An 11,180-nucleotide genomic window follows, 5' to 3' on the forward strand; every position below is an offset into this window, starting at 1 on the left:
CAAATAAATGTTTTGATTTGATTCATGTGGATCTTTGGGGACCTTATAAGACTCCCTCTATTACTGGAGCCTACTATTTCTTCACCATTGTTGATGATCACTCAAGAGTGACATGGACTTTTTTGCTAAAGTTTAAGACTCAAGTTGCTTCAGTCTTTCAAGGATTTTTGGCTCAAGTTGAGAATTTGTACCATTCTAGTGTCAAGGTTGTTAGGAGTGACAATGGTACTGAAATAGTGCAAGAATTTTGCCTTGGTTTAATGAACATTAAGGGTATACTACATCAAAAGAGCATACCAGGAACTCCACAACAGAATGGCAGAGTGGAAAGGAAGCATAGACATTTAGTTGAGACTGCAAGAGCTATGTTATTGCATGCTGGGCTGCCTAAGAAGTTCTGGGGGAAAAGTTTGTTGACAGCCACTCATATCATCAATAAACTACCATTTGCTGTCCTAGGTTGGAAGTCTCCATATGAAATTCTTTTTAAAAAGACACCAGATTACACAGAATTAAGAGTTTTTGGCTGTCAATGTTATGCCCTGCAATATACTCCAAGTAAGGACAAGTTTGCCTCTAAGGGCAAGAAGTGCATATTCATTGGCTATCCTTTTGGCCAAAAAGCTTTCAAGCTTTATGATCTGGACACTCACAAGATCTTTGTTAGCAGAGATGTTGTTTTTCAGGAATCTATTTTTCCTTTTAAATCTCAAACTCCTAATTTTACCACAAATATTACCCATTCTCCTCTTGAATCTCCCATTTTGCATCCTGAGATTCTTGATGATGGCACTGATCATCCTCCTGTTTCAAATAATCCAGTCTCATCTAGTCCACAAACTGAATCAATTCAAAATCCTGCTGAAACTATTGAGAATAATGACTTCATTTCTTCTATGTTTTTTCCAAAATTCTACTTCACAAACGAGTAGTCCTGGATCTGTACTCACCTCTACTGGTGGTGCACCAACAGTTTCCAGACAATCCATCAGGCCTAGACAAGTTTCCTCTAGACTCAAGGATTTCATTATTCCACCCAAAATACAATCTATTCTACCTTCTACACCTTCTACACCAAATTCTCTTTCCTTTTCTGTTTTCAATACTTCTACTCACTCACCTTCTTGGTCTGTGTCCTTGAATGCTGTTTTGAATACCTCTGTACCATCTACCTACTCTCAAGCTAAGTCTGATCCTCAGTGGGTGGCAGCTATGAATAAGGAGATCCAAGCCCTTGAGGAGAATGGGACCTGGGAATTAGTGTCCTTACCCTCAGGTTTTAAGGCTATAGGATCAAAATGGATGTATAAAGTCAAGTTTCAACCAGATGGTTCTGTAGAGAGATATAAAGCACGGTTAATTGCAAAAGGATATAGTCAGGTGGAAGGGAAAGATTACAAGCACACCTTTTCACCTGTGGCAAAATTTGTGACAGTTCGAATCTTATTGGCTGTTGCAGCATCCAAACAATGGCAAATCCATCAATTGGATATTAATAATGCCTTCTTACATGGCTTCTTAGATGAGGTGGTATATATGCAACCACCAGAGGGATATACTAAAGCTTTACCAGGGCAAGTTTGCAGATTGAAAAGATCTCTATATGGCTTGAAGCAAGCATCTCGACAGTGGAATAAGGAACTGACTAAACTATTGCTTAGCCATGGTTTTGTACAGTGCAAAAGTGATTACTCTCTATTTGTAAGGAAGATAGAAGATTTGGTTACCATTGTTCTTGTATACGTGGATGATTTGTTGATTACAGGAAATCATACTTCTTTTATACCAGTATTAAAGAAGGCTCTTGATCAAGCGTTTATTATAAAGGATCTTGGTCTTATTAGATATTTTTTGGGATTAGAAGTCATGCAATCTGCAGAAGGCATCCTGGTTAACCAGAGGAAGTATGTGATGGATATCCTTAAAGATACCAAGATGCTAGATGCTAAGGCAGCACCATTTCCCTTACCAAAGGGTTTGCACCTGTCCACTGATACAAGTACTGTTTTACCTGATCCAGAAGTATTCAGAAGGTTGATAGGCAAATTGCTGTACTTAAACCTTACACGACCAGATCTTTCCTATGCTGTACAGCATCTAAGCCAGTTTTTGAATACACCACGGGAGCCACACTTGCAGGCAGCACTCCATGTGGTCAAATACCTTAAAGGAACCATTGATGCTGCCCTATTCTACCCTGCCAACACCAGTCTGCAACTTAAAACTTTTTGTGATGCAGACTGGGGCTCATGTGCATACAGCTGTAGGTCTGTAACAGGGCACTGTGTGCTTTTAGGAGAGTCACTCATCTCATGGAAAACGAAAAAACAAAAAACAGTATCAAAGAGTTCAGCAGAATCTGAATATAGAGCCATGTCATATACTACTTCACAAAATTGTTTGGATACATAGCTTATTAAAAGATTTTCAAGTTACAGTTCCTTTGCCAATACATTTACATTGTGACAACAAAGTTGCTATACATATAGCAGCTAATCCTGTGTTTCACGAAAGAACCAAGCACATCAATGTTGATTGTCATCACATCAGAGAAAGAATAGAAGAAGGGTTCTTAAGCACTGATCATGTGAAGTCCAGTCTTCAATTAGTTGATTTAATGACTAAGCCATTGGGTAAACAACAACATCATTTTCTTTCTTCCAAGTTAGGATTGTTCTTAGAACCATTCTATGCCAATCCAACTTGAGGGGGGGCTGTGAATCAGAGGACTGCTGCTGATGTTCTTCATCAAATAAGGATAGCTTCCTGTGCAAAACATCGAAGATATTTTGGATGAAGCTAGAAGACTTGACAGCTGGACTTATAACAAACTTTGACTGTTGTAGCAAATTTTGACTGATAATCAGTTAGGCTATACTTGTATATATACCAACACATTGTAACCGTTTCATTAAGTTAATACAATAACAAACTTTATTTACATCTTTGTATAATTCTCTGAGTAATTGTGAAGTTCAAGCTCAAGCTTTCATCCATGGCTTCCTCTCATATTGTTAGTGTTGTTACTCTGATTACACTTCTACCATTTTACAATTTCCGTATATTGACACCTTTAAATCTTTAATTAAAGGGACGTCCCGGAAGAGCGGGTTGTTAAGGGACATTTGAATATTGTTGCATGTCGTCTTCTTCCACCGTCCCTCTAATACCGGCCTTCTCCCTCTTTTTCCTCTTCCATTTTATTTTAAAACATCTTTACTCCATTGTTAACTTATATGTTTTGGCCTATGGTTTGCTTCTTGTTCTTAATTTGGTAGGATCTTTGAATTTCCGGATATATTTAACTCGGTTGGTAAGATTGTTTCATGGTACTACTCAAGGCCAAATGAATCATATGCGATTCTGATCATCAAAATCGATTATTTTGTAATATTCATTGTAATTTAACCAGGACGCTTTAATCACTGAATTCTCAAATTTAGGTTCAGACCTGTCAATATGGGGACAAAAATACATTTAGAAATAGATCCGTTAAAACATTACTTTTGATATAGTGAATTAGAGACATCGGAATTTTGTCAACGTGGCATTCAATGAGCTAACCCGTTCTTGGTTTTGTGGGCTTTTTTTCACTTGTGTAAAGGACGATGAGTCATTTCACTATCTACCTATGCAGATTAATCCGTTTTGTGGACGAAAAGACGATGTCATTTTCTTCAAAGTAATCTTATATTTTAAAAAGTTATGTAATTAATAGGCAAAAATATAACGTTCCATTTTCCTTTCCCTTAATTTTCCTCAAGTCCAAATCCCACTACTCCAACTCACAAACAAAACAACAAAAATACTTTCCTTTTTCTTCCTCTTTTTTCTCCATTATCTCTATCCAAAAATTGGATTAATCTCCATATCTAAGACCCTTCTAAATGCATGAACTTTGGAAAATAGCTCTAATGAACAGTAGAGCAGTAGAAATCGTGCCTCACATGTGATGCACAGTGCTTTCTCCTTTTCTTCTATCCTGAGTCTGGTTCTCTCTCTATACATTCATTTCTCTATCGCCGATCCCATCTCTCCCTCCTCTTTTACTGCTGATCCTTCATCTCTCCTCATTCCTTCGTTACTTCTCCGTTTCTCTTCATGTCTTCGTTTTTAATCTCATCTCTGTATCTCTTTATTACCTTCAGACAACAAAATAGGGGGAGATGGTCCTATTGTTGGGTGATGAAGATGGTCATATTCTCATCTCATCCTCATTCTCTAAATTTATTCGATCTGAATCGATGGTCATATTCTTGGGTGATGAAGATCGTTCGCCTTTGTTACGATTAGGGCTACAACTATTGATGATTCCCCATAGCCTCTTCTATAATTAATCATTCAATCTGGGCACTAACTTAAGATAGGCTGTGGATCTGGAATTTTTGTGGTATTGATTTCATTTACATTTCTTTCTTTTAATTTACTGATTTGATCACGCATACACATGGGGATTTGATATCCTCAGCTGGCTGTGCAACTTAAGCCCACTGACATGGCGGTTTTGGGCCAAAACTGAAGAAAATGAACATTGAGCAACCATATTCTCGCGAACAAGATGAGGTATGCAACATTGTTGATGTGTCCTGTGTTATCCCTATTTCTAAATCTTGGGTTTTTCTTACTTTCTAAGAGAAAAGAAAGATTTAGTTATGTTTCAGTTCTGCATATGTCAAGTCGGTAGTAATGTTAAGCCTAGAGCTGTTTATTATGTACTCTCTTCATCGCATGTATAGTCTCCCTTCAACTAGAATAGTAAACTAATACCATTAATTTCTAGAAACATATGTTGATATATAATGTTTAATTTATCAGTTTTAAGTATCGAATGCGAGCGATTTGTAAAGATTTTGGAGTTTACCCCGCTGCATTTTCCGCATTTAAAGGGAATCTTGACAGAGTTTAGCAAGATTGGGATGTGATAACTGATACAGCGACCGCAGCCAAAACTCGGATTAATACTATGGATTTATCACATTTGATTTATGAAACTACTCTCTTCATATTGTATAGTGTGTATTTGTGAGAAAACATAGGTCAAATATGTCATTGGTTCACCAACAAGTCAAATGTGATATATAAATGGGATGACGGAGTATCAACTTGTTATAGCAAATATATATCATGTGCAAGCAGTGCATATTTACTTCACCTACATGTTAAATATGACTTTAAGTTAAGAGCAGATTTAGGTCTGTTTTAAATGTATATTGGATACCGATACATATTTATCAGTTGCACAAGTATGGTATGTTACATCCCATCGCCCAGAAGTCAGACCTTAGCTAGACCCTTTTAACCAAAGTTACTTTATTGAGGATGGTCGAAGATGTGTTGTTCTATATTCCTTCTGAGCAGTGACTGTGTTGTGGTAGTTTTTGCTGGCCCCATATTTGTTGCTTACACTCTATCTTTTGTACTCAAGGTGACGATGGCATTGACTTGATATCTAATTTGCGTACTGGAGCAGCAGTATGCAGTTGCCATTATGCGAGAAAGGAATTACTCAACCCCACGTAGGTCAAGGCATATAGATTAACCCCCGAGACAGTCAAATTTGTAGCATATTATGTTGTCTCTCGAAGGTGGTGATGGGTTAAATATATTGGGAGTCGCTGATCAAATATAGGTAAATGTTTACACTTACTTTATAGTTCAAGACGGTTTTGCATATGTATTCTTGAAAAATTGCCTTTGTTAGAATTTTGTCAGTAAATAACCATTGGTTGAGATTTTGTGGCCAGGTATCCTCCTCATCCATTGATTATATCGGGCTTCTCCCGCAGTGGTGGCAGCAGTTGAGGGTGTGGAGAGTCGGCCCATAGTGCGGGATATAGATTATACCATTTCAACTGTTCCTAGGACTTCGAATGTGACTGCCACTATCTCAGGTCAGTTCTATGTTAACTAATTCGGGTTCTTCGTGGCTACTCTTTAGGCTATAGCTCAGTGCATTGTTTACAGGGGTTGTCTCTAATTTAGAGCGGTTTATATTCTACCGCCTGTATTTGTTGTATGATGATTAGGCCTCTTTACGTATGCTTACTTAAAGGCCTCTTTACACAGACTTGCTTAGCTTTATACAAGTGTGGAGCTGGCCTGTCTGCAGACACATATACGTTCCGAATATAAACCTAGCTACTACGAAAGTACTGCAGTTGCGAAGTATGTTCCTGATTGTTGGTGGGTTTTCTTCCACGTTCTCCTCTTTCCTCAATTTTTGGTGGATCAGTCCCAGGTTAGTTTTCCCGTTGATTCTTGCAGTGTCTTCCTATTTTTACCGTTATTTTTAACCTCCACATGTTTGGCTACCTAAATTCTGACTAATGGTTGCCCTGCTGACACTTGTTTTTGTCTTAGCTGTGCTTCAATTATGTTCCAAATCGTTTAAGCTTTTTAAATTGAAAGAGTAGTTTTATGTGCTTTCACTCACAACAAACCCTAGGGAACACCACAAGTTCCATTCTTATTTTCGGATCTTTAGGTGCTTTCACTGAACTAAAATAGGATACTGGAAGTTATCTTGGAAGTCTTTTCTGCATTATACTCCATCCGAGTCTCGAAACAGAATACGAGCGACAATAAAATTCAAAATGTTGCGATTTTTTTGGTTTTCTATAGTTAGTGATTTCCCTTTTGAAAGTAACTTCTCAGAAAGCTCACGAGACCATTAAAAGGTTTAATATATAGTGTATCATATACGAGTTTCGAAACACACTTTAGGCGTCTTATAACACAGTGGTGCAAATGACCAGCTGTTACATGATGTAAATGAAGATGCAAAAAATGTACAATTTTGAAGGACATTGGATACATGAAAACATTATGTAAACCTTATTAAGTACACAAATTCTATAATAAGACCCTATCACACCGTGAGATGGACATTTTTAATAAAAAAACATTCATTTATTGATATCAACAAAGGAGTGATATTTATAGGGACTGTCTTATAGTGTGAAACCGTGTCACAAAGTAATTAAGTATAGAGAAAGTGAAGATAACACTACCACCAAAAATGTCCAACCTTGAGGGCTTACCTAGGTTTGGACTTAGTTAGGAAAACCGTGAAGTTAATGTTTTTCAACTTTTATGTGGAAGCAATTTAAGCACTGACTTCTAAACAATAACACGTCCTTAAGCTTATAACTTACTAACAGCAACAAAACCCAAGCATGACTCCCTTATTGCTCACGTATTGTCATGAAGTAAAATAATTCTCAAAATTTATGCTTGTATTCGTGTGGGTTCTGAACTTTTTGTCAGCCAATTTGATGTTTGGCTTGTTTTGGATTTGTTGATGAGCGATTATGGAGTGTGGATCCCTTTCGGCGTAGTTTTTTTCATCTCCTTTCTCTCCTGTGACTAATTTGATGTTTCTTTTGTCTTGTGGGGCATGAACTTCCTTTCTCTTGGTTCATATCAAATGATGGCTCTCCAGCAGTTTTACTCTTATGAACAGAGCGTCATTGATTCTAGGTGTTTTTTGTGTTTCGTTTGGTTCTAAATTAAGATAAATTGATTTTTTTAACACATTTTATTAGTCAACTCAATATTGGAGCAAAAATCAATATTGTTATTTTCTTTATAATTTTTGTACCAAGACTTTGGATGTAGGGGTTCCAAAAACCAAGAAATTCCATGTTTTTTACACATTCTGCACAATTGTTTGGGTAGATGTTAGACAATAATTCATTCTCTTTATCAGTTCCCATGGATCGATTTGTTTTAGCTTATGGTAATTCAATATAGATTGATTGTTCTGGTCGTATATAAGGGAAGACGGTAATAACAGATTCTTTCTTATAGGCTACTTCCTTCCTTAGTTGTAGAAATACCAGAGGAGTGAAGGATTATGAGGGGCATGAGGAGGGGAGGGGGAAGGAGGATGAGTAAGAGCAAGACGGGTAGAGGCATGAGGGGAGGAGGAGTGAAGGTAAAGAGAAATGTCAGGAAAGGTTTAGGACCATCACAACCCGTAATTCTTTTGCATTTTATGCTATCCTTTTTTTAAAAAAAAATTGTGGGAGATATTCTTTTATTACGCATTTTTATATTGTCGAATCAGTCTTGACACATCAACGATTACTCTTATAATTATTCTCTCGAAAATAAAATTGATTTCTTGGAGTTTGGTTACCATCTCTCTGTGATTGACCATTTGCTATCTCTGTTTCAGGCTTTCAGCTTACTATCGTGGAGCCAGGGTTATTCTTGTGGTTACATGTCATTAATGAATCATCATTCAACAGTAGGTCTCTTCTTTTTAGATCCTTTTAGGAGTGTGAGGCTATTAGTACAACTCAATACCACATTGTACTTTTAACGTTTTTATGTTTTTGACTCCATTATTTCTGCAATTAGGTAGTGGTTGGGTTGTATATGAGAGTTAAAGGGTAATAATGTTCTGACTTATGGCTGTAGAATTATACCAAGCTTGCATATACTGTTGCTGATCTTTGCTTTACAATTATACAGCTCGTGGCAACTGCCAAAGGGACAAGCACTAACTGATGAGTATGAAATTAAATTTTCTTAGAATGTGAGTATGTAATCTTAGATTTTATCGCACTATTTAAATGATTTATGTTATGAAGTTTTAATAAGAGAATCTTGTGTTCTTTAGAGTGCAATGACAAATCTAAATGTCAAGGTGTTTATGTTTTAAAGATTGTATGGGGATAAATTTCTTAGAAGCCCATATCATGGTTGGTGTCGCATTTTTTGAAAGCAGAACTAGAGCACACAAGGTGAGAAAAACGCACACAAATGTGGTGTCTATTGACTTGGTTGTAGTTTTTGACGCAATTTATATCTTGGGTTATTTGAAAACAGTCTCTTTGTGTTGCTATCATAACAGTAAGTGCGTGTGCATCCACCCCTTTTTTTTCATAACTGGAAAGTAATTTACATGTAAATATGACTCTTAAAAGGGCTTTGTTTATGCCAACCTATTTTTTTATCCGTCAAAAGTTTGTGACGGGTCAAATCACAAGGGAGACTTGTTTTGATTTTTTAATTGAATAAACGAAATTTAATTAGTTAATAACGGAATACCCTTTTCCCGATACACCAGCTGTTGGCCATAATCTGTCAATGTCGCTACTAGAAAAGGTATCCCGTTATTAACAGAGGAGCTTACTCATAAATGGTTGATCACTTCTATATTTGTCATGTAGCACAGAATAATACGCTGATATATGTATCATGGTCAACATGCAAGGCCACTTCGCAGAGGCCAATATGTATGCAAAAAATTCCAAGAGGTAAGCAAAGCAGTCACCTCGTGAAGTTAGGATACCTTGTGCATAGGATTGATCGCCAATTACCTTTGGTTTCGATAACAAAGCTATTGTTGAGTTTGGTGCAACAACATAAGCCATCCAATAAATGCATGATTTGGGACGACACGACTATTCCAAATACTCTGCCACAAACCTCTATAAGTTCGAATCATCTCAGTAGCCACAAGTAGAGAATTCACCATTTCTTATAATGCAATGATCCCCATCAAACCCAACCTTAATAATGTTAATAACTTTCATATCTTCTTCCACTCCCAACTCTCACCACTCCCCAAAGATATGGCTCTACTACTGCGTTGCTATGTGTCAAGATTCAAGATGCGTGATTATTAGGCAAGGGATACAGTTAGATTTGATGGTCAAGATCTTGCAGATACATACGACATCAATATGTATTGCAGTGTATCTCTCCAAAAAGATATTATACAACAATCAATTCCAAATTATACGTAAGCTTGATAGTTTGAATAAAGACGGAGATGGGCCTTGAGGCTCCGCGCGCATCGCGCGCGGAGGAACAACTAGTTAATAAAAAAATTTTAAATAAACAAAAAAAAAAAAAAAAAATTTGGTTGAGTTTGTCCAATTCACAAATAATATTATACCTCTATTTGTATAATAAGCATTGTACAATTACTATACATTTATTCAAGTTCATGTATAATTTTTCTGAGTTTTTTAAAGTTTATTTTTTTTAATGTTTAAGTGGTTAAGTTCAAATACTTTACAATATATTTAAAATAAAACTCGAATACTTTAGAACAAAGCTCGAATTCTACCCAATACAACTGGTGGTATAATTTATTACTGAGTAATTGAATTGTCCACAATACCCTTCCCACCAAACTCCTATATATCCCAACAACATCAACTCACATTTTCTCCACCCCATCTCCTCAACCTTCTGTGAGGTTTCTCAATCTCACAGAAGTTACTTTCAATTAGCTCTATGTCATTTTCTTAGAGCAAACTATCCCATTATTTTCAACCAAAAACATTTCTATCATATCATCACATATCAACTACGTACAACGTTAGTTTTGTACTACCTGTTATTGTACTGTCCTCGTGTCTCATTTTGAGACACAAAAAAAAAAAAAAAAAAAAAAAAAGAAGACATAATATAGATATATTATTATGGAGCTACATTCAAGGAGGAGCTCAATAATAGCTAAAAGGCTATGGAATTTCTTGAGAATAACTTTTTTTATGATGAGAAAAGGCTTGATCTCTAAGAAAAAACTTATGATGGATATTAACTTGTTTTTCAAACGAGGTCGACTTATTCGAAAGTCGTTAAGCAATCTTATATCGCACCACAACCACCACCACCACAACCGCCATCAGATGATGACACGTGGTATACGGGAGTACGAGTTCTCATGCAGTAATAGCCCTACTCCCGTTTTTTTCCACGTGTCATCGTCTAAACGTAAGCATCTCCACCATATTCATCTACCGTGCATGAACTCAGCTATGGTGCTTGACGAAATTGAGTCCGTTTCACATGAAAATTACGATAATGCCCTTGTCGTAGTACCTAAGACACCCGAGTATGATTTAGCTCCTGGTGATAGTCGTAGTCCACTCATTTCTCCAATGCCTATCAAAATATCTGATTATTCGTCCGAGGAAGATATTAATGATGACGGAAATGTTCAAGTTGATGATGAAGCTGAGGAGTTTATTAAGAAGTTTTATGAGCAATTACGTGCTCAAAGTCGTGTTCAATTGTTACAATATTAAGTACTCCAATAAAACTGTTTTACATTGTGTGTTATGATCTGTTGTATGGTCTATGTTATCACGAAAATTGTAACAAAAAAAAAGGAACATTAACACGTACTATTGTTATAAGATTGAATTTTCGAGTTT

The sequence above is a fragment of the Silene latifolia genome, chromosome 8 (assembly GCF_048544455.1).
Source record: "Silene latifolia isolate original U9 population chromosome 8, ASM4854445v1, whole genome shotgun sequence".
Classification (NCBI taxonomy): domain Eukaryota; kingdom Viridiplantae; phylum Streptophyta; class Magnoliopsida; order Caryophyllales; family Caryophyllaceae; genus Silene; species Silene latifolia.